Source organism: Geospiza fortis, unplaced genomic scaffold (assembly GCF_000277835.1).
Source record: "Geospiza fortis unplaced genomic scaffold, GeoFor_1.0 scaffold240, whole genome shotgun sequence".
In the NCBI taxonomy this organism is placed as follows: domain Eukaryota; kingdom Metazoa; phylum Chordata; class Aves; order Passeriformes; family Thraupidae; genus Geospiza; species Geospiza fortis.
The window spans coordinates 2,575,166-2,598,777 of NW_005054379.1; the positions used below are offsets into that span (position 1 = coordinate 2,575,166).

The 23,612-nt window shown below is 37.9% G+C and overlaps 1 protein-coding gene across 3 annotated transcripts in view; it reads left to right on the forward strand.

The window, feature by feature from the left end:
- LINGO2 (leucine rich repeat and Ig domain containing 2) overlaps positions 1-23,612 on the forward strand; it is a 317,069-nt gene that overhangs the window by 150,502 nt on the left and 142,955 nt on the right. For all 3 annotated transcript variants that reach the window (XM_031060279.1, XM_005425009.3, XM_031060280.1), the window contains exon 4: positions 9,012-9,169. The gene's annotated coding sequence lies outside the window, so the exon portion shown is untranslated. The remainder of the gene's footprint in view (positions 1-9,011; positions 9,170-23,612) is intronic.

Consider the following 23,612-nt stretch of genomic DNA (forward strand, 5'->3'; position numbering starts at 1 on the left):
GGGAAGGGAAGGGAAGGGAAGGGAAGGGAAGGGAAGGGAAGGGAAGGGAAGGGAGTATTTAGTTGCCAACTGCAGTTTAAACACAACAGTGATTTAGTGCCCTTCCTTCCGCCACTTCCGCCACTTCCTTCCACCACATCCTTTCTTCCTCCCTCCTTCTCTCCACTTTTTTTTCTGCTCCAGGCTGATTACACTAGTGTTATAGAATGGTGAAAATTTTTAATATCCTTTGAATGCCCTTGAAAACAAACTGGTCCTTTTTCTGGGATCCAGGATGTTGCTGAATTATGGTTGAGGTATTTTTTACATTGGCTTTTGTTTCACTGTACACTGTAGCCCCAAAAAGACTCCAAATCTGTAAGAGATTGTGATAGCACCATCACAATACTTTGTATCCTGAAAGTTACCATTCTTTGTTCCAAGCACCTTTCACCTTTCTTCTTTTGTTGCTGTGCTACCTCTGAAATCACTCTGTCACAAACCCGCTGAAAGGTCTCAAAATTCAGAACGAGCATTTAAAGCAAATTGTCAGAACTGATATTATATTGCATCTATGTTCTTTTCTTTCAGACAGCTCTTTTTCTCCACCCTTTGTCTGCACTCTTGATTTAAGCGTTAAACCCTTGGGTCAATTAATGGTCCATACCATTTATACTGTCAGATGCAGCATGAAACTCCTGTTATGGTACCCTCTTTTTCCATTAGCACTATTAAAAAATTATGATAAAAAATAGAGTGAGGGATTAGTATCTCCCTGGAGTTTATACAGAACAAGCCAAAGAGCAGTTATCCACATCTCCCATTTCTTTCTTCTTTGAGACCTAGGCACAGTCATGAAATTGCTAAGCAAGACTAGCAAAATGCTAATAGTGCAATTAGCAGTGCAATTCTCAAACCTGAGTGGAATTTCAGGCCATCACAGAATCTAAGTTCCCAAGGTGTAAAGAAATAGCAGAGTGCTGTCACCAGTAATATCATGAAGATTCTCATATACAGAAATTGGATTCTGCTTCAATAAAATATCTCTGAACAAAGGAAATGCAAAACATAGCCATTTATTTTGTTTCCATGATGGTGGAAATGCAGCAGAATGTGTAGGCTCATTTTGCATGCCTTGCTTGTTTGATTTTGCTAGCCCCTACTAAGTAGTACACTGTTAGGTTTTTGTTCTGTGGGAATATGCTTTTAAAAGTATTCTCCAGACTTTACCCTTACTGTCTCTCCAGTATTACCTCAGTTCACTTTCAAAAATTGGAATGCAGTTATGGTAAAAATGAACAAGTAGAGGATGAAACTGATGTTAAATATTAAACCTGTCTATTTAATGGGGTTCTGGGGGGTTAGATATAGTGGCATGTCCTTCTTGTGCAGATTCTTTATTTAAGTTACGGTTTTATTGAATATCCATAACTTCAAAAGTCACAGCTAATATTCTTGCATGAAACCCACTGTCTTAGCAGAGTAAAGACAAAATAAACCTTCTCTTTTTTTGCTGTTGTAAAAGAATATGTTATTATAACAGAGTTTTCACTGATGCATCTCAAACTACTGTGAAGTAAACAGAAGTTGTGATGATTTTTTTCATTCTTTCAACCATTTTGTAAGACTTCATGGAATCACAGAATGGATGAGGGTGCTAAGCATCTCTGGAGATAGCCTAGTTCAGAGCCTCTGCTCAAAGCAGAGTCATCTAGAGTAGATAACTTAGGACAATGTACAGTCAGATTTTGAGTATCTCCAAGGATGACAACCTCACAGTCTCCTGGGGAACCTACTCCAGTGTTCAAACAGCATCACAGCAGAAATTCTTTTCTTAATGTTTAGACAGAACTTCATTTATTTCTGTTTGCGGTTGTCTCTTGTCTCGCCACTTGGCATTAGTGCAGAGGTTAACTTCATCATCTTCAGTTGCTCCAGATATATATTTATGCACACTGATAAGATTAGCCCAAGTCCTTTTTCTCTATGGTGGAGAGTCCCAGCCACTGTCAGCCACTACTCACGTGTAAGACAAGCTTTGGCCCACTATCTTTGTGGCCCTGTGCTGAAGTTGCTCTAGTGTGTTCATGTCATTTGTTTCAGAGAGGGCAGAGCTGTGCACAGTCCCCTGAGTCTATCTCACCAGGTATAAGCAGAGGGGAAGGACCAGATGCCTCAATCTGCAAGCAAGACTTCTGCTAATGCAGACCCTCTTTGCTGCAAAGGTAACATGCTGCAGCATGGTCAGCTTGTCTCCCAGGAACTCCGTGTTCTTCTCTGCAGATCTGGTTTGCAGTCAGTCACGCCCCACCATGAACTTATGCTGGAAGTGTCCTTCCTCCCCAGACATAGGGGTTTGCATTTCCATTTACTGAACTGCATGAAGCTCCTGTTCATGCATTACTCCAGCCTGGTAATGCTCTCTAAAAGGCAGTAGATCCATCTGATATATCAACCACTCCTTCCTGGTTTGTATCATCTTCAAATTACTGAAGGCAAACTCTTCTTAACTTCTGTATGGGGTGGTGGAACACCCCTGAGCCTTGCAGAGGTGTTCCTTGAAAATAAATCATCTTTTCCCCTAAAAAGTAAGGAAAAAAGTGACAGTAAGCACAAGTGGGTCTGCTAAAAGAACTCTTCAGAAGATTACAAGAAATCTAATTCCTGAATAATTTTTTTTTGCTTTTGCTGTTCACAGTGATCTAAATTTCATTTATGAGCTCTCATGATCTAAAGCTCTGCCATGGATTCTGAGTCAAAAATTGCTGGCAAGCAGTGGATGTTATCGTTGTTCAGCCTTTCCTTTTCTGAAAAATTAAAACTCGTTGAGTAGTCAAGTTAGAACCTTGCACCTGGGATATGAACACAAAATTTGAGTCCTATGCTAGGTGAGTTGTTTTTTCTAGAAATATCAGACACTATACACACCAGTGAAATCACAGGTAGTTTGCTCTTTTGTTTCCCTGCTTCCCCACTTTGTGTTGGTTCTTAATTAATTCATATAAATCCTGCTACATTCTCATGACATTGCTTCTCTTTATTGCTCAATATTTCTTCCTCGGATTTCTCTACAGACCTCAGCTCTTCATTTATTTATGTTGGTATCTTCTTGCTCTGTTGATTTTTATGGTGGATCTGACCTATGAAACATAATTTATCAGGCGTCTTAGTTTAACCCTGGCTGGCAACTAAGTCCCGCCTTATATAGCCACTCCTTCACTCCCTCCTGAGAAGTAAAAGTGAGTAAACTTTTGTGGATTAAGATAATGACAGTTCAGTAGGTAAAGCAAAGGAAAATAGGGAAATTGTTCACTACTTCCCATCCACAGGCAGCTGTTCAGCCATCTTCAGGAGAGCAGGGCTCCGCTATGCTTAATGTAGAATTGGGCAGACAAATTGCATTTCTCCAAGTCTCCCTCCCTTTCCTCTTTTCCCTTGAACTTTATATGCTGAGCCTGATGCCATGTGGTATGGGATATCCCTTGTGTCATTTGGGGTCAGCTGTCTCATCTGTGTCACCTCCCAGCTTTCTGTGCTGGTGGCATAGGTGAGGAGAAACAAAGGCTTTGTGTCTGTCATAGCACTGCTCAGCAGTAGCAAAAATATGCCTTTGTTGTCAGTACAGTTTCCAGAACAAATGCAAGCAGACCCCCATACTAATTATAGGGAGAAAACTAATCCCATCCCAGCCAAAACCAGCTAAACGGGATCAAACATACCTTTTCCTTCACTTTTTTTTTTTTTTTTAATGGTCTGTCTTCAGAGCTTGACTATTTATAGGAGATCTTGCAAAGCCACCTATGGCCACATAGTTGAGTTTTATCCTTGAAATCTCTTCATACTTCTCAGCCAATGCTTGTCTTGCACACAGTCCATATTCTTTGTCTTTCTCTTCCCTTGTTTCACCCTCCAATCTAGTGAAGGATGGCTTTGGGCCTTTTTGAAGAAGGAATCTTCCTTTGTGGTGTCCTGAACTAACAGGTGATCCCCATTTGTTAGCACAGGTGTGTGGGTTTGGGTTAGGATACTAGTGGAAATTTTGCCTGCTGCTCCATCTGTTGGTATTTAGAGACAAGTACCTACCCTCACTGGGTTAAGCACCTTTCCTATCTACTTTTTCTGCTCTAGATTGTTCTAATTTTAAGCAGTTTTCTTTCTCTTTTGACACCAAAATTGGCTGGAGAATAAACTTTCTAACACAATTTGAGGTATCAGAAAGCAGGTGTTCTTTATTACAATGCTGGACATATTTGGGGGATTTTCCTCTACTCAAATGTGTGTCGTGAAAATTTACAAGAGGTTATTTATTCCATCAGGATCATACACATTCATTGCAACATACTTCCTAGCTAATAGATAAATATAACTTTTCCTAGCACTAACTTATATACCTCATCCCTTTTACTGGAACTCCTTTTGTGGTCTTAGAGGGTCATGTAAAGGAGTTTCTGGTGGCTGTATTCACTGACAGCCCCCAAAACTGTAAGTGGCCCTGCCTTACACTATTCTTAGGGCATGCACTGTTCTTTTTTGTTACAGAAGTTTGCCACAAAAATCACTTAGGTTCCTCATTGTGTGTTGATCCACTGATTCCAGCTACATGTACCATCCTGTGTGTCTACGTTCACATTCTTTTATCTAATTGATTGTTAGTTTTAAGCTTTATCTTGCAATTTCAAGAGAACTGAAAATTTCTATTTTCCATGCTATCACTTTAGAGAAGTAAATGGTTAAGGTCAGGCATTAGTTCTCATTTTGACCATTTCAGCCCAGTTTCTCTTTTTCTGACTCAAAAATGTCCCCTATGTATGCTATTATCAAATTCTAGTTTCTGGAGAAACTTTATCCTTCATATTACCTTCTGCCTTTGTCACTTACATTAAAGATCAAAGTTGATCATATAGTTTGGATGTATCCAAATCTGAAATCTTAATTTCTTTCCTGTAGGATGCAGAAATATCACACAGTTTTAAATAAATATTTGGAGTATTTAAATTTGAACATACACAGTCCAACATATTCTGAAGATTTTGTGACAACAATTTAATACAATTTTCCAGTGCATTTCTGGAAGATGCTCATAAAGTCTTTACTTTTTGTTTATACTCCTTTAGGTGTCTGTGATATTATGCTTCTGGAGAAAAATTTCTTGCTGCTCCACAGGAGGTGTTATGATGGAAATTACAAACAAAGATAAAGAATCCTTTCCCATGTATTTTGAGTTCCATAGTAGATTTATTATGATAGTGTGAATATTAGTCTGTTTATTCCTCAATTTCAGTAAAATTCTGTTCTGTGTTTCATAATGGAGACCCAGACATCAATCAGTGACTGATCTGTATGCACTGGATTAGATGGAAAAAAAAAACCACAGCACCTCAATGCAACATATTCAGTTGATTTTTAAAGCATGTTCCACTAATCTTTAACTTTTCCTGCATTCATCTCGCCTAATGTATGATGAAACATAATACTGTAATTTCTGATCATTTAGTCCAGTACGATCCTAAAACCATGGATATGGTTGCTCTTCCATTTGAAGTCATGGATGATAAATTTTTTAGGCTTGGAACTTTGTTTTTCATGGGAATGCATCATGCTTCAGATGCACTGAACTCTCACTTCCAAACTGGGCAAAGACTGATGAAGGCTGAACAACAGTTTCTCTTTTGATTCATTCCTTTTACTTCAGTTGCTGCAGGTTAAATGTAGGCTAAAGTCATACTATATTTTAACTTTTGAAATATTTGCAAAACTAATTTTACTGTAATTTTCCTTCAGATGTTTCTCAATGCAGATAGAATGTTTTCTTTTTATCATACGTACATATGCATGGAACTAACACCTCTGTACGCATGTTTTCCTTCTCTCTATTAAAAACCATATGCAACACTTGTGGAGGAGGAACATACAGAACTTTTGAGATGTTTAGGAGCAGTGCTCTTTAAATTTCAACAAGGACTGAAATAACAATTTGAAGCTCTTAAGGAAAGCACAGATCAACTTACCTTATCTCAGGGCCATTTGGTATTTTCCATGATATCTCATTGGTCCATATCTCCATGATGTTCATTGGTCCAAACATTTCAGTGACAGAGACAGATGGTAAAACAGCTGTATTAAGTAAACTTATCTAAATTATTCATCCTTTTAGTGAAAGAGGTAGGTGCATTGCAGTTTAAACTCTGAAAAAAAAACCAGCTAGATTGCAGCAGAAATGTCCACTTGAATTCTCAGTCATATGAGAAGTGTCTGAGAGAAGGGGTTGTTTACCCTGGAGAAATAAAAGCTCAGGAGAGACCTTATAATTCTCTACAAGTATATGAACGGAGGTAGTGGAAAGATAGGGCTTGGCCAGAAAACCAGTGACAGGTTTCTTATCCCAGAAAACCAGTGACAAAACGAGAGAACGTAGCCTTGAATAGCTCCCGGTAAGGTTGAGGTTGGATGTCATGGAAGGGGCTAGTAAGCATTTGAACTGACTGCCTGAGGTGGTGGTGGAGACACCATTCCTGCAGGTATTCTAGATATGACTGGACATGGCACTTGGTTGTACTGTCTAGATCAATCAAAGGTTGGACTCTATGAGCTTAGAGGTGTCCTCCAACATAAATTCAAAAATAACAGAATATGCCAAGGTGGAAGGGACCCACAAGGATTGTCAAAGTCCAACTCCTGACCCTGCACAGGGCATACACAAGAGTCACACCTTGTGCCTGAGAGCATTGTCCAAAAGCTTTTGAACTCTGTCTGATCAACTTCTCTGAGGTCCCTGTTCCAGTGCCCAGATACCCTCTGAGTGAAAACATCTTCGTGATATCCAACCTAAACCACTCCTGACACAACTTCAGGTCATTCTCTTGTGTCCTGTCACTGCTCACCACAGAGAAGAGATCAGTGTCTGCTGCTCCTCTTCCCCTCATGAGAAAGTTGTAACTGCAATGAGCTCTCCCCTCAGTCTCCTCCAGGCTAAACAGGCCAAGTGACTTCAGCCACTGCTCATATGTCTTCACCTCAAGGCCCTTCACCATCTTTTTTGACCTCCTTTGGACACTCTGTAATGGCTTTACATCTTTCTTGTACTGTGGCACCCAAAGGTGCCCCCAGCACTCAAGGTGATGCCGCCCCAGTGCCGAGCAGAGCCCCGCTGGTGATGCTGTTTCTGATGTCCCCAGGACACGGGTGGCCCTCCTGGCTGCCAGGGCACTGCTGACTCATGTTCAACTTGCCACCGACCAGGACTCCCATGTCCCTTGCCATGGCACTGCTTTCCAGTATCTCATTCCCTAGTGTGCACATAAACCCATGATTGCCCAGTCCCATGTGCAGAATCTGGCACTTGCCCTTGTTGAGCTTCATATTTGGGATGATTGCCCGACAGTCTTATTTGTCCAAGTCTCTCTGCAGGGTCTCCCTGACTTAGGGAGAGTCAGCAGTCTCTCCCAGTTTTGTATCAACTGCAAACTTGCTTAGAATCCCTTCTAGTCCTGTGTCCATGCAGCTAATGAAGATTTTGAAGAGTGCAGGACTGAGGATGGAGCCCTGTGGAAGGCAACCAATGACAGTTCCTCAGTCTGATGTCACCCCATTCACTGTAATCCTTTGTGCCTGACCTGTAAGCAAGACACACAGGCTTGTGATTGCTCACTTATCTCATGATGTGCTTATCCAGCTGTGTGCTGGCTATTTTGTCCAGAAGGTTTCTGTGAGACACGGTATCAAAAGCTTTACTGAAATGCAAAATTATTACATCATCAGCTGGCTTCCCTTGATCAGCTAGGTGGGTTACCTTGTCATAAAAAGAAAAAAGGTTTGACAAGCAGGACTTTCTCCTCAAGAAGCCATGCTGGTGATTGTGCTGTCATTCAGGTGTCATTTAGTTTTTCAGTATCTTCCAGAATAGTCTTCTCTATAACCTTACCAGGGAGTGAAGTGAGATTGACAAGCCTGTATTTTCCAGTCTCATTCTTCTGGTCATTTTTAAGGATTAGAACAATGTTCCTCAGCTTCTTGTCAGCTGGGACCTCTCCAGATTCCCAAGACCATTCAAAAAATCATCAGGAGAGGCTTTGCAAAGAAATCAGCCAGCTCCATGAACTATTTTTGAATGAATTTTTTCCCTAAAGTGGTTAGCAGCATTTCTGTATTCCTCCCACACCACCTGATGTTGCTCCCACTTACACCTTCCTTTTTTGCCTTATCTTCAAGAGAAGATCCCTGTCAGGCAGGCTGGCCTTTTGTCCTGCTTGCTTGACTTCTGACACTTTGGAGTTGCCTGTTACTGTGCCCTTTGGAGGTGGCGCTCAAAAGGTGTCCAGTATTGACTGGCTCCAGTGACTTGAAAAGCGCTTTACCAGGTACATTCCTCATTAGTTCCTTGAGCAGAAGTGATTCTGTGATTCTGTGAATTACTGGCAGGTACTTTTAAATGGTAGCAAATTTTTTCAAGAAATATTGCAACTATGCAGAAGCAAAGTTCTAGATTAATATTGCAACCATCTTTCAATATACCACCTGATTACTTGTTTTGCTTAGTAAAGAGAAGAGCCTACTATTGCTATCAGTTTGCATTGCATCATCCAGTTGGATGGTACAATTTTCCATTGAAGATACTCAATAAAATGGTACTCATCAAAGCTCTCATGGAACAACTAACTACAGTTGTACTGAAATATTTCCATGACCTTTCTCAGATAAGATTCTGTTTTGTTTGGAAGAAGATACTAATTTTGAAATTCAAATGAGAAAGGACTTACAAGTCTATGTCTGAAAATCTGCAATTTAAAAAAGATAAATACTATTTCTTATTCCTGAGTTTTAATGGATCAATAAGTGCAACAGAATTGCATATACTCAGCTAAAATATGTGTTCTGGAACATGAGCTTCTCAGTCCCCATCTTGTTCACCAAGTGATATTGATGGTTTTATACTCCTTTATAATCTAGTCATTGATAAAGTGCTCATATTTCCTTATACTAAGACATGGTTGAGTATATTTCTATAAAAATGTAAGAATATCTGCATTTTCCAGGTCTGTTTCAAGCATTATGAGTGTGGTGCCATGAGAGATGCTGTTGTGCATGAGAGGCTGGGATTATTATGATCAAGTGCTGTATTTTGACTTCACCCAGTGGCTAAAAGATTTGTGGAGTGAAGAAGAAGTGTTGGACTTTTAAGAGAATTAAACAGGTAAGTCTATTGAAATAGTTTGGGGTTTTTTTGTCAGTTTTCAGGTTTTTTCAATTGCAGGTTCTATCTCAGTGCTCCCTCTGTCCAAAAAAAAATCTATTTCACAATCACAAATGCAAATGACTTTCACAAGTTTTGTTCTGAGCAGCTGTTTATTTTGTACAGTAAACTGTTTTCTTTAGAGAAAAAAAAATTGACAAAAGGAGACAGAGTTATTTCCTTACATTGAGATACCAAGAAGAATCTCTACACCCAATAGCATATAACCACTGTAAGAGCAATTAAAAAATGTAAATAATTCAGTTAACAGAGTTTAGTGGCATCTATGTAAGCTATTTTATTAAAACATTGTTAGGTGTATGAATTTTAGGGCTGATTTTCTGTTTATTTTACCATAATATTTGGTTTATTATTAGATACTGAGAAATCTCTTTAATCTCTAAGACTCCTGTTTAAACAATCCATCTCATTTCTTAGAATAACCTGCAGAAACCAATTGACCTAAGATAAGGCAATGTGGTAAGGACACACCAAAACTTTACCAAAAGTCAGTCTGTCTTATCTGATTTTGATGGATGTTTCACAAGGCAGGAGGAAGATCAAGAACAGTTTTGTATCTTTTTTTTCTGTATGTTGCTGTAGCTTTTATCTTTTCAAGTAAAAATCTTGAAAACTATGCAGTATCATGGCACTCTGGTGCAAACTAAATCTAGGAATCAAGGCAATGTGTTAAGCTAAGATTCTTCCATCTTGTGGGTGATTTTCTCCTTGGTAAAGAATAAAGAATTGATACATTATTTACCAGATCTAGTCAAAACTGTCCTGAGGTATGTCTAGCGCAGCAGTAAATACTGCTGAACAAATTCTGGGTTTTCTCCAATGTGAGATGTACCATGCAAATACACAGTTTGGCTCAGGAAACATTAGAGCAGTGTTCAGGTGACACTGTACCTTGTGATCTGGACTGTACAACCTCCAGACATGACCCCATGAGTAAAAGACAGCCCAAAGAGAAGTACAGAAAACTGTCTTCACATCCATTTCTCCAGACTTCTAGGTTTGGAGTACACTCAGATAGATGCAGGTCAGCTATATCTGTATCTATTTCACAGCTGCATTACCATTGCATTCTGCCTGTTTTCAGAAAAAAAATATTTGCAACAGAATTATTTTTGTAACTGTCAAGAAAAATACATACTGGCCACTTATTGCTGTAACTGAACTATTCTCTGACATCAAAACTAGTAATTTAAGTAATAGATTTTTAACAGATTGCAGTTTTTAACATTGAAAAACTAAAAAAATAAAAAATAAAAGGGAAAAAGGGTTGGCAAGTGACTGAAATATGACTAACAATTTCATAAACACTATGTTGCAACTCATCATCCCCATCATAATTGGGGAATTTTCATGCTGATGTATAGTGAGAAGAAAAGTGTTTAAAATAACAATGTATATAGAATTATGTATGTATATATGTGTTTCTAGTTTCACTTTATTTTCCTATAGAAATCTACAGCCTTGTAAAATGCTCTTCTCATGTGTCTGTATTTCTCATGGTAGCTTTATTCTGGTGATATGAACAGGAAGTTGGACCAGGATTGTTATTCAGGATCCTGTTGCATCAGGATTGTTTATGCTTCACTAATATTTATCTCCTTAAGACTCAATTTTTATCAATTTTTAAAAGAAATTATAACATTTAATTTAAAAGTTAGCTATTAAATAGAAGTCAACAGTGATAGAAGTCAAAGCTTTCAAACTGTGTAGTATGTGGAACACGGGAAGCTAATCTCACATGCAATTCTTATTTTGCCTTTCAGAAAATACTACGATTTCTCTGTGCTGTCCCTCATTTGTAGTAGTCTTTTGTGATCTGTACTGTAAAAACTAAGTACACTTAAACTGTTATTACGTTTGTTGTCATAGTAACGGTTCAAACTTTTCACCATTTACATCAAAGTATAAACTGTTTCCAGCTTTCTATGATACACTTCTGGCTGAACAAATGGGCCAAAAATTAGGAGCTCTACAAACAACTGGTGGGAGAGATACTTTCTCATAAGTCTTAAATTGCTTTACTAGCCAATGAACTTAGAAAAAAACCTCCAAGAAGCAGTGGGAAAATTAACTGCCAAAGATCTTCCTATTTTCTCCTCAAATTTTGCATGGTGGCGCTATGGCACAGGGCAATTAGTATCCTATCAAGGCCCAGTACTCTTTTAGGGACTGGAGGGAGAACAATGGTAACTTTGGTTATCTAATGAAAAACTCAAATATTTTTGTAAGAGACTCTTTTCAGTGCATGGAAGCTTAAAGCAATTCTTCACACAGTAAAAATAAGGCACTATTTTTTAGAGGTTTACTTTTAGTGGGACTTTTTGCTGGGAAAACTTGTTTTCTGTTTTGATTTGGTTTGGTTTCTACTTTGATTTAATGGCAATATTGCTAATGTATGAGAAGTCTGTCAGGATATTTCAGTGCTGGTTTTAGCCTCTTATGACATGGTTATGAAATGATCCCCCCCAGGTTCATGTCAGTCCATCTTATTCTGTTTTCAACAAATAATATTTATCTTTTAAAGTTTCTGCACAACAGAGATGTAAATATTATATAAATACACATGGCAAACTCAGGATATTTCCATTAGTATTAACAAAAATGAAAGTGTTCCAAAATTTGGTGAGTTCATATCATGAAAGCTTTACATTTGCTGTTCACAACAGCAAAAAAGCTGAATATGCTATGTAAACTAGCTAACTCTACTGTACTTTCAGAAAAGACGTGGGGGTAATTGTATGTTTTATGTCTGGAGGCTGTGAGTGACTGATAATAATACCATGTCTTTCCTTTAGGGCACTTATGCATGTGCAATAGACTGATAGCTCCAAGTTAATCTATGGCTCTTTACAGTAGTCTGCTTACAAAATGAAGTGAGAAGTGAGGATATCTGGGAGTTCAGGGATGAGCTGATCAAGTTTTTGACTGCTCCAGTGATTTACGGAGGGTATTCTGAGTTTGACAGACTTGGAACTGATTCTACAACTTTGTTTCTCTTTGATTTTTCTTCATCCATTTTTTTATTTTCCTTTTGAAATCATGTATGTTTAATAATTTTCTTTAGTTACTTGGAATTTCTTGAATTTAATTTAGAAGCTATTGTCTTCTTGGAATAAAAGGCTCCTAAGCCATGTAAATACTTGAAAATGTGGTGTTCATTTCTATCTAAGGTATTCTGTGATTTTTAGAGGCAGAAAATTGTCCTTAAAAGATTGTGTCCTTTAAGAAGCAGAAAGCAAAAAAAATTAAACCTTTAATCCTTTGTATTTTAATTTTAATTGTCTTTTTATTGTTAGTCACATCTTTAGATTTTTGCAGCTATAATGATAAATACTTTCTGAAAGAGGACAAGTTTCTATAAATATTTTTGCCCTTCCATTTGAGGTCAGGTTATTAATTTTACTACAATCATCATAATTTTTAAAATTATTATAGATAAAATCTGTTCACATAGTTAAATCAGGGAAAATCTAGTCAGTAGACCTCTGAGAATGTCTTGCTTTTCCTGTGTAAACACTATGGGAATGTCACTGACAGTATACTGATCCTTTTGTTGGTACACTGTCTCACTGGAAAATCAAGGATGATTTCTTTGTCTTCTTCTTTTTTTTTTTTTTTTTACTCTTCTATCCCATTTCAGTCTTTTAACAGATTTTTCCACATCTGGTAGCTTGTGATGTAAGCAAATTTTGTTGTCAGTGGTGCACATTGGAACTGTCCATTTCCCTGCTTTGCACTCTAGTTGGTCCTCCCCATTGAGCCTTCACCACCCTTAATTACTTAAATACAACTTTACACAATGGGCCATATCAGCCCAGAAGGGCTCAATATAGAGAGCTTTTGCCTCTTCAAACTCACCTCCATAAGCATTTGTAGAAATGAAATCTCGTAACCCTGTTTCTCAAATTTATGTTGCAATTAAAAATAAAGTCACTTCTGAATTTTATTTCTCTAACTCAGCTTCTATCTTGCAGGTTTTATCCTTCTATTCATCATTTTACCACCCCATCAATCAATAAATTTCAATTGTCTAGCAATTTCAGTGGGCTGACAAAGGAAATCAAATGCTCGCTAAAAAAAAAAAAAATTAGTTCCTAGGGAAAGTTACAAAAAATTGTTTCATTACAGAGGATCTTACAAAAAGATGAGGCAAAGAGAAGTATGGAAAAAGATTAGGGACATCTTGAGTGTGTCAACACAATGTCCTGTTGCTGACAAGAGAAATTAAAACCACATAGCACTGTGACTTCTGCAATAAAGTCTTCCCTGACACAAGTCAAGGTGCAGCTGAAAAGCAGAAAACATCCAATCTAGATCAGGTTAGCAATCAAGACCCTGAATCTTAACATTGTTTTTGCATTTTTCAGGTATTTTTAAAATCTGTAAACCCCTTTAAATGTTCATCACTTCACAGAACAAATTGGAAAAAAGAGAAAAAAATATGGACCACTATATCAAAGGAAATGTCAAGTTATTTGAGCCATTCCTTCTAGTTCCCAACCCTTTGCTATGCAAACTGTGGTTATATAAAAATTGATATAAAGGTCTCTTCTTATTCCTTCTTTTTCTCAAAATGTCCTATTGGGTTATATTTCTGTTCCACCATAGGCACATTTAAAATGTTCCATTATTTTTTACAGACATTTCTCTGCATTACATTGGTTCGGGTTGAAATTTGGTTGTCTGAGGATTTAGTCAAATTCAAATGGTGCTTTGAATTTCTTTCCTTACAATTCAACTATTTCATAGTTCAAGTTTTATGAGAGTTTGCTTTTCTATTCTTATTGGCTGATCTTTTGTGGCACTGTGAATAAAACATGTATTTGCACACATCTGAGACTACAAGAGCATCATCCTGTGATGAGATAGGAATCAACAAATGGCTGCCTCAGTGTGATGCAGCTTGATGATGCTACTATAGTTGGGGACAGTTCAATACAGATTGTCAAAGTAAACACACTCAGCAGCCAGTGTATATTGAGATATAAAGCTTCTAAACTGGATGTAAATCTCATGGTCTGTCAAATAAACAGTAAGAATTTTAAAAACTCTCTAAATGAACATTGGAAATGATACATTTTAGCAGCTTGAGATGAGCTGTCTAAGTCAGTTGAATAATACCCTATTCTTTCTTCCTACAAAAAGTCAGGAGGTAGAATGGAAATCTTCTAGCGAATGGTCATGCAATAAAATCACCTTTAAAATGTCCTTTGCAATATCTGTAGCTTGACAAGTGAAATTTCACATGTCTCATAGCAGATTCAGTGTTCCAAAGTTCTGTGAGTGACAATAACTTCCTGGAAAAAAAGCTGAAACCATAGAAATAAAAATTAAAAATAAAAATCTCCATTCTTAATATTGCAATGCAATTTTTTTTTTGAAATCTACTAATTCAGGGAAATACATATGTCATTAACATTATTAAACATCCCACTTAATTGGGAAAGTTAAGATCATGGCTGTAAGATATTGTAAGACATTAATGCCTAAGATATTATGTATGAAGTACATTGAACAACACTTTTTTTTCAGCTATTTATGTTTCAGACATTTGAGTAGTATTCAAGTGATGTTTCCAAAAACTTGAGAGTAGGATCTGATGCGGTTGGTATCCTTGACAATTACTTTACTTCATGGGTTGCTACAATTAAATTGTGAGTGCTTATTAGGCACAGACTACAATAAAATTATTCTAGTCATCATATCAAATAGCCATTCATCACAAACAAATATTTAGTACTAATAGAGTTCAATATTATGGGTTCTTCTCTTTAATAAGGTATGTTTAAGGATTGAAAGATCAAAAAAGTATTTTTGAGAATAACATGCTCTTCTATTGCTGTAGATCTAGCTTAAAGCATAAGTGAAACTAAATGTGCAAATGGTGGATGCAATTGGTAAAATGGTATATATGCATATTTCATATATTTTTATGGACATCTTTATACATTATTCCTGTATGGACAACATCGCATTCAAAGGTATGTGTGGCAATGTCAGAAATTCTGCCTACAGACTATACATATGTGTATATATTTACAGGAGATAGATTTCATTAAGTAATGACATGAACTTTGAATTCCCACTATCACAGTAATAACTGTGTTTGCAGTTGAAAGGCAAAGTTATGATTCATTGTAACAAATTCTGTCAGATTAGAACATTAGTGTTCCTCTTGCTTTCCTCTGGTAGTTTTTCCTCTAGCAAGGAGGTGGACATGTTGGATTTCTCTTTGTATTTGGGAATATATTCTGCTCTCAGGTTCTGTTAGTTCCACTGCTGCTTCATATAATAGGGAGAAGCAATTCTGCAGTTTCTCCTAAGGTGGAAGTTTCTTCCAATTTAATCTATAGCATTCTGTGGATTGATCTGGTCTGGATGACTGATGTCCACCCAAGCAGTTCCTGACTCCCTCTCCTCAAGAGGACAGAGCAGCAAAATAACATATAAAAACTCATAGATTGTTTCAAACACGAGTTCACCTACCAGTTACAATCATGGAGAAAACAGATTCAACTTGATTGATTTTATATATGGAAAATTTAAAATGGAGTAGAATAGTGAAGATCAAAGACAAAAGTAGACAAACCTACATCTCTCTCTCCATTCCCCCTGCCTCCCCTGTTTTTCCCAGGATCAGCTTTGCTTCTCCATTCCCAATCCTTCTGCCTCCTCTCTGAGTGGTGCAGCCAGATGGGGAATGGAGATTAAGCCATAACACTTCTTCTCTGTCACTCCTTTGCATCTTTCATGTGCTTCAGCATGGGATATCCTCATCACAGAATACTGTTCTTTCAGAACTGCTCCAGTGTGAATTCTTCCCACAGAGAAGAATCCTTCCGAAATTGATTGGTCCAAAAGGATCCCCCACCAGCCACAACTTCTACCAGAAGCCCTGCTTCTGTATGGACTCCTCCACAGGCTGCAGCTCCTGCCAGGAATGTGGTCCAGCATAAATTTTCTACACAGCCTCCTTCAGGCACACTCTTGCTATGGAATGGCGTCCCTTATGGGCTGGATGTAGATATGTACTCCATTGTGGACCTCCATGGTCTGCAGGGGAACAACTTGCATCACTGTGGTCTTTTCCAGGGGCTGCAAGAAATTTCTTCTCTGGCACCTGGAGCATCTCCTCCTCCCTGTCATTCACTGACCTTGCAGCCTGCAGGGCTCTTTCACATTTTCTCACTCGTCTTTTTTACAATTTTTCTGCAGGATTCCTTTTACTCTTTCTTAGAACTGTTATCACAGAGGCACTACCATTATCATGGTCAATAGGCTTAGCAAAGACCAAGTTGCTCTGTAGTCTACTGCAACAGACATTTTTCTGCACTGGCAGTCTTGGTTTCTATTCACAGAGGCTACTCCTGCAGCTCCACAACCATCAAAACCATTGCCACTTATATGGAATGAAAATTTTACTGATGTAACACAGACCATAATTGTCCTTGAATATTTAAAGCTTTAGGAAGAAAGAGGAAAACAGCACAGGTGACAACTTTTTAGTTTGTTAAGAACACTGGAAAATAAGAAATTCTATTTCTGAAACTGATAAGACCTGCCCCTGAAGGCAGAGGTAACTCAGGTTCTTATTAGTTGTTCTCTTGCAGCAGATTAGAATATCCCAGTACCTCTCTGGGGAGCTTTACACCTGAGCCAGTTACGTAAGGGAGGACATTGGTGTGATCAAAAGCACTGTGGTGTCTCAGCGGGGACTGCTTCTTATTTGCCTTCTCCCTTATCTGGATCAAAACCCAGCTTGTATCATCCAGTGGTGGGTGTTCAGCTGCTCTGTCTGATGTGGAGCTTTCACCCCCACACTCTCCTTCTCCCCTTCTTTTCAGGGCAGGGAGTGCAAACCTGGCCTCAGCAAAGCAGTCATTGCATTTTCACATTGACAATTTTTTTAGTCATTAACCACTAATGTTTCAGTATTTCACAGAAACATATGTAAGATCAAAATTATACCATTTGTATAATTTTATGCACAATTCCAGTTTTTGAAATTGTGGATAATGCATTTAGTAGCTTTCAGGTATCTTAGTAATACAGGTTATTGAAGTTGTTAACTACTTAAATGAAAATACATTATAGAAATATCTACTGAGAGAAAAGAGAAACTATGAAGTCAGCATTCCCTAGTTATAAATGTAAAAAAAAAAAATTAGGAGCACCCTGTGCTCAAATCTGAATTCATACAAGTGGTTTTTTTTTGATGATTGGGTGTTTTTTATTAAGTCTGTAACAACATTTTTTTTGCATATTGATATATGTGCTTTACTATCTGTAAGTAGTATATTTTTTCATATCAAGCCTGATATGTTTCCTGCTTCTATACCATCTTTTAAGGAGATTCTCAGATACCATGATTACTAAGTCTTGAAATTTTTGTCCTGGATTTTATTAGAATGACACTTTAAAATAGAAACTTAAGTTTTTGCTCTCTGGGTTTTTTTGTTCATATTATATACTCATGTTGTTAATCCATTTGGATTTGTGCAATAACCAGCAGGATTTTCTATTTCTCTCTTTTTATTATTATCAGTGAAAAATAATTCCAACTATTCAGGACTCATCCATTTAGCATATAAATTGTAGCATCTTGGTCCCCTGTTAAAATATTACAGCACGTGACAACACAACCATCATAAGAAAGGGATAGGAAAGTTTTAATTTTTACATCTTAACCATGCTAAAAAGTAGATCACATATCATTCTGTTAGCCTGATATCTAGGGCCCTCTCCATTCATTTTGCATTTAGTTAAATAGTAATACCTTTACTTTGATCAGAATTATATAGAATATGAAAGCAATTTAAGCTAATCGATATACTTTCCAACTGAAATAGGTTAAGAATATTCACATGCCACATTTTTTCATCTCAGCTGAGAAGTGGTCATATCTTAAGCTGAACTAAGCATATTGTCTATAGTTATGTGAATGTAGTGCAGGAAGAAACAGTTCCAGCTCATAACTTATTCAAAAAAAGAATGATTTGTGAACAACAGTTCAATGTCAGTCTCTTCTCCCTAGTAACAATTGATTGGACTGTAAGAAGGAGCTTCAAATTGTGCCAGGGGGAGTTTAGATTGGATATTTACCAAAAAAAAAAAAAGTCTTCTCCAGAAGAGTTGTGAAACATTGGAATAGGCTGTCCAGGGAAATGGTTCTCACCATACCAGGAAGTATCTAGAAGTCATATTAGAAGTCATATAGATGTGTTACTTAGAGACATGATTTGATCATAGACTTGGCAGTCCTGGGTAAACAGCTGAACTCAATCTTAAAGGACTTTTCCAATCTAAACCTTAAAATGTCATCTAGATTTCTGTAAGGCCTTTGACATGGCCTTCATCTCCAAACTGGAGAGGTAAGGATTTGAATGGTGCAGTATTCTCTAGATAAGGAATTGGATGGATGGACGCAGACAGAGAGTTCTGGCTCTGTGTCCACATGGAGGCCAGTGACAAATGCTGTCCCTTGGGGCTCTGTCCCGGGACCAGTGCTCTTCAGTATTGTCATCAGTGACATGGACAGTGGTATTGAGTGCATCCTCAGCAAGTTTGCAGAGGACATGAAGCTGGGTGGTGCAGTGGGCTCAAGAGAAAGAAATGATACCATCCAGGGCAGCCTGGACAAGCTCAAGTGAGTCCACAAGAACCTCATGAAGTTAAACAAGTGTGTTGGCGCAAGGTGTTGGGCTAGGGCAATCCCAAGCACAGACGCATGCTGAGAGATGGACTTACTGAGACCAGTCCTGTGGAGGACAGCTAGGGGGTTCTATAAATAAAAAGCTGGACATGACCCTGCCATGTGCACTCCCAGCCCAGAAAGTTGAACGTGTCCTGGGCTTTACCCAAAGCAACATGGCCAGCAGGGGAGGGAGGAGATTCTGCCCTTCTGGAGCCCTGCATACAGCTCTGATATCTCAGTACAGGAAGGACATGGACATGTTAGAATTGTCCCAGAAAAGGGCCACAAAGATGATCAAAATGCTGGCGCACCTCTCCTGCAAAGACAGGCTGAGAGTACTGTGAGGGTGTTGAGGCACTGGAACAGGTTGCTCAGAGAAGATGGAGATGCCCCACCCCTGCAAGTGTTCAAAACCTATTAGGATGGTGCCCTGAGCAATATGATCTAGTGGATTGGATTCCTGCCCATGGTGGAGTGGTTGAAATTGTGTGACCTTTAGGGTTCTTTCCAAAAGAAACTATTCTGTGATTCTAAGTGATTTTGTGATTCTATAGGTCTTTTTCATTTGTACAGTGGGACAATTGACAAAGAAATACTTTGGTTTTAACCTCCCAAAATGTAAGACCGGTGAAAGACATTTGTTGTCTTTAGAGGAAAAGGCAGATGGATTATATAAGTTGCAGTTAGAGGTTGCTTATTATGCTTCATCTGAGCACAATAAGCATAATTTCCTTTAGGTTTCTTTGATCTTTCTGTGTTTGCCTCAGGTCGTTTCAAGAGTTATGCTTGAAATGCTTCATTCCACTGGAAAAGCACTGTTGTGAATTTTTGCTGCTGCATAGATTTTCTCAGAGCTGAAACTGTACTGCAGTGTCTAAGACAAGCAGACACAGCCCATGCTCTATAACTGAATACAGAAGGTGAGGAGGCTGAACCCTGTCCAGCCAAGGAAAGCTGCCTAAATGGAGTCATACACTTCTACAGACATTTACTGTTCTCTTTTTTAATCCCCACTACTTCAGAAGAAACACATTTTACCCATGTGTTGTATAGGAACACTCTAACTTCTAGTTTCTCTTTTTTCTTTTTCATTTATATTTTTATTAGCATGACATTTTCAAATGCTAATCAATGTGTGAGTTTACCACTATTAATATTTTACATAGGCAGTGCAAACTGACCTTTATGCTGTGAAATAAACAGTTGGGAACAGGAGTTTTGAGATGTCTCCCAGCGCATGAAATCTTTTATAAGATTTCAGAACGGCTCCTCAAGTAAAACCTTCTGACCTAGTTGGGTCTGGGATAGGATTTAGCTAGTCACAAATGCTTTAAGCATTGGGCAGGAAATTAGGGTTTTTTCTTCCATCTAAATGTAGTCTAAAACCTTCCTTATTTCTATTGCACATCAGTAATGCTAGACTGACATTAAACACACGGACACTCAGGCACATTTCCCCTTTTGGGATGCCATAAGTAAAAGGTATAAAGTGTCTGTGTGACCCAGAACTGTTTGCCTTTAACTCACTTTTATAGCCAAGACCCAATCCTCTGCTTGGGCTCATTTTTCTGCCACACATTAAGTGTTTGATCTTAGATTTGTTACTTGTTTCAGGGAGCCTCATGCACTGTCTGTCAGGCTGTGGTTATGGTGCTTCTTGGCTCCCACATGTCCCATTTGTTTTGATGGCAAGCAATTCGGAGAGTGGACTGTTGAACACAGCACCCACACAGACCTTGGCACCACAGCACCACACCACCTGAAGTCTTGCCTACTTGAGTGAAATCCATAAAGAGTTATATGTAATAACTCTTCCTAAACCCTTCCTAAGGACTTTCATTTTCTGTCCCATCACAAGCAAAAGGCACTGACAGTTAGTAGGAGAGACAAAGTTTCTGTCAGTAGAGTGAGCAAAAAGAGGTACATTTTTTCTCAGTCTAGTTGTGCCTCACCTCTGGCTCAGAGGATTGACTTTTCTGGGTTGAAGGGCAGTTTATTTTCAAGGCTCATTCAGTCTTGGCCTCTGAGCCATGGTTGCAATCAAAGATGTCAATCAGCATTAGGTGTAATTGTTTTATGATAGAGAACTGGAATGAGGCCACCAATTCATTTCCTGTAGGCCACAAAGAAGCCATCTAATTGTCACAATTTTCAGTCATTGCTGACCTCAGGCAATTTCATGCCATTATCTGGAGGTTAACAGCCCCCGATATCATTACCTGACAATAAAGCCATCTATGCCTTTGAATTCTCATTTCTGAAAGGATTTTTGGTCTGCCTACACTTCCTCATGTGCTCACAGCAGCTGTTGGTACCAGGACAGAGAAGTGATTGGTGGTGATTGGATTTAGTGGATTGGACTTAGCCAGCCCAGATGCCACCTGCCTCTGTGCAGAGTTGTTTTTCGCTCTGTGGCCCAAAGAGCCACAGTGGCTTTAAAACATCTGAATCTCACCAAAAGAGGGAGTCAATATTTACAAAAACATTTCAACAAGTAACTGCGGGCGTTTTTATTGCTGTTGTGGGGACTGGTATTTCAGAAGCTAGACAGCATTAGCAGATCTCTTTCCATTAACTTGATAATAGCTTGATAGTAACTTGATATTGGCTTGATATTGCGTTTGAAAGCATTTACTCTTTTGGGAGTGAGGTTCAGGCCATTAGTTTTGTTTGGGTAGTTTTTGTTATTTTTTTCCTCACAGTGAAATATTTAATGAATGGTTGTGTTTGCATTTAGTTTTCCATTTTACTGAGAAAGCTGTTTGAAAAAACCGTAGAACATTTCACTCTCAGAGACAGTCTTGAAGATGGCTCATGATATTGTCTTTTTCTTTACAGTTCCTCTATTGCATTTATATGATAACAGCTATTGAGATTTCCTAAACTACGTGTAATTGGTTTTAAAAACAGAAATGTTGGTATCTCTGGCTGTATTTACTAGTATTTTATTGCAAAAAGAGATCCCAGAAAATGAAATAGGTTGAGAAGAAACATTTCTATGGAAGTAATATCAGATGGATTAGAACTTCAAATTATTTTGGCTGTAGCAGATATCCTTTTTTCCTCTTTTGTGTAATGGGGGAAAAGAAAAATCCAACGTAACCACAGAACCATAGGATCGTTTGTGTTGGAAGGGACCTTAAAAATTGTATGATTCCAACTGCTATGGTCAGGGACACCTTCCATTAGACCAGGTTGCTCAGAGCTCCATCCAGCCTGGCCTCTTGAACACTTCCAGGGATGAGGCATACACAACTTCTCTGGGCAATCTGTTCCATGCCTCATCACCCTCACAGTGTAGAACTTCCTCCTAATATAAAATCTAAACCTGGTTTCTTTTACTTCATGTTTTTAATAAGCCCTTAGAAGACAATTTCATATGTGTGTGTATGTATCTATATATGGATATGGATAGATACATAGATATTGATAGATATAAATATTTATATTTTCCAGCCTGTCATTTTTAGATCAGTATTTTTTCTCCCTTTTGATTAATAAAAGCAAGAGTAGAATAGCTTGAAAAATATCCCAGAATATCATAATAATCTTCTCTGCTTTGTTAAATAATCATATACTTAAATATCAGGAATATGTTCTTCCTCTACCTTTTTCTGTATTACATAATCCACTAAGTAGATGATAGTAAGATATTACTAAAATAAAATTAAGAAGAAAACACATGCTTCTCCCCCAGAAAACAGTTTTAAATAAAAGTTTCTGGTTTGCAATGCTAAAAATTGCTCAAATATTATTTGAAAGTTTTAAGCTACATTGGACTCAGAAAATGTTTAAATAGCTGGAGGTCAGAAAGAAGGTATTAATCCATGCTAAAGGATTCTAGGAGAGCACAGGTGCCTACAATATCCTTTGCTTGATAATTCTTCCTACAGCCAGTTCCAGAGGGGCAACAGTGGACCTGGATGTACTACTGTCATGACCTAATAGGATACTTTCAGAGTACAGGTAGAACAACCTTTTGAAAAATTCACAGCATTAATTTCCAAAATTAAATTACATATTTGCTTGATTTATTTTAGTGTATTTTATTAGATAAAAACCTTCTGTTACTCTCTATTACTTTGTCATTTCTCCAGTCCACAGGGATGACATCTCTTTCTCTTATGTATTGTCTAGAATTTCAGATTTTGTTTGCTTTTAAATATGAATTACTGCTGTAAAAAAAAAAAGATAAGTAGAAAACAAGAAACAAACCTTACACCTTTTCAGAATATAAGTAGACATTAGTTTCACGTCTAATAGCTCTGCCCACGGTAACTGAAGTTTTGCAGCAAAGCAGTCACAGTCCAGCATTCAGAATACTAGAAGAACCTATAGTTGGATTACTAAATTATATACTTATTTTGAAAATATTTACTGTATTATCCCAGAATAAATTCTTAATAATTTTTGATGGGAAAATAGAAACGCTAAGTAATTTCTCCTCAACCTTGTGAAATGCTGAAAGATTTCTGGTTTTTGGTCAAGGAGTCAGAAATGAGATTAAACAGCATTTTAGTGTTTCTTAGTCTAGTCTTTTTATCCCTTGTGCTTCCTCTCTGCTTTTTTCTCTGTCAGATGCATGGAAATTGAAGGTTGGATGACTTTTCTTGAATCAAAACTTTTAAAAAGTATAGATAGCTTTAAGTGTCACTGTATTATGAGTGGCTAGAGAGTGAGAAAAGGAAA